Below are 930 nucleotides of genomic sequence, written 5' to 3'. Positions count from 1 at the left end.
AAAAAAATTGTTTAAAAAGTTCATCTTTAGTCAATGCCACTGGCTAATGTTTAGATGCATAAATCCAAACTGGCAGGGAATAAAGTAGCTTTGTTTTTAATTCTGAGTGTTTCATATTTTCTAAATTCTCCCAGGCACTTAATGCAGTTGTTTATTATCATATTAAATTTTTTAATTAAATTTATTTATTTTACAACTCAACCACAATTTCCCCTCTCTCCTTCCCCCACATTCCCTCCCCCCACTTCCTCTCCACACTCTCCCTTAATTCATTCCTCCTCTGTTTCTGTTCAGAAAGGGCAAGCTTCCCATGGTTTTCAACAAAGCATGGCATATCAATTTGCAGAGGTAAGACTAAACACCTCGCTTGTATTTAGGCTGGACAAGGCTACCCAGTTTGATGAAAAGGTTCACAAGGCCATCTAAAATATTAAGGACAATGCATTCTTCCATTGTTAGGAGTCGCACAAATAGACCAGGCTGCATAACTGTCAAAATATGTGTAGAGGGCTAAAGTTGGTTCCATTCAGGCTTCCTGGTTGTTGGTTCAGACTCTGTGAATTCCTATGAGCCCAGGATAGTTTTCTTATGTGGATTTTTGTGTGTAAGATGTCCATCACTCCTCTGGCTTGTACAATCCTTCTTCCATCTCAGGGTTGTAAAATTAGTCTAGAAATAGCACAGCCCCACTTCCTCCAAAACACAGAGTCACTTCCTTCATAATACAGCATCACTTTCTCAATAGCACAATGTCACTTCCTTTATAGCAAAGCCTTACTTCCTAAAAAATAGTTTCACTTCCTTCACAGCACAGTGTAACTTCCTAAAGAACACAGTGTCACTTCCTCTATACCACAGCCTTACTTTCTTTAAAACACAATGTTATATCCTCATTAGCACAGCCTCACTTCCTCCAAAACACAGTGTCAC

Source organism: Microtus ochrogaster, linkage group LG9 (genome assembly GCF_000317375.1).
Source record: "Microtus ochrogaster isolate Prairie Vole_2 linkage group LG9, MicOch1.0, whole genome shotgun sequence".
Lineage (NCBI taxonomy): Eukaryota > Metazoa > Chordata > Mammalia > Rodentia > Cricetidae > Microtus > Microtus ochrogaster.
Note: the sequence above shows the minus strand (reverse complement) of the source record.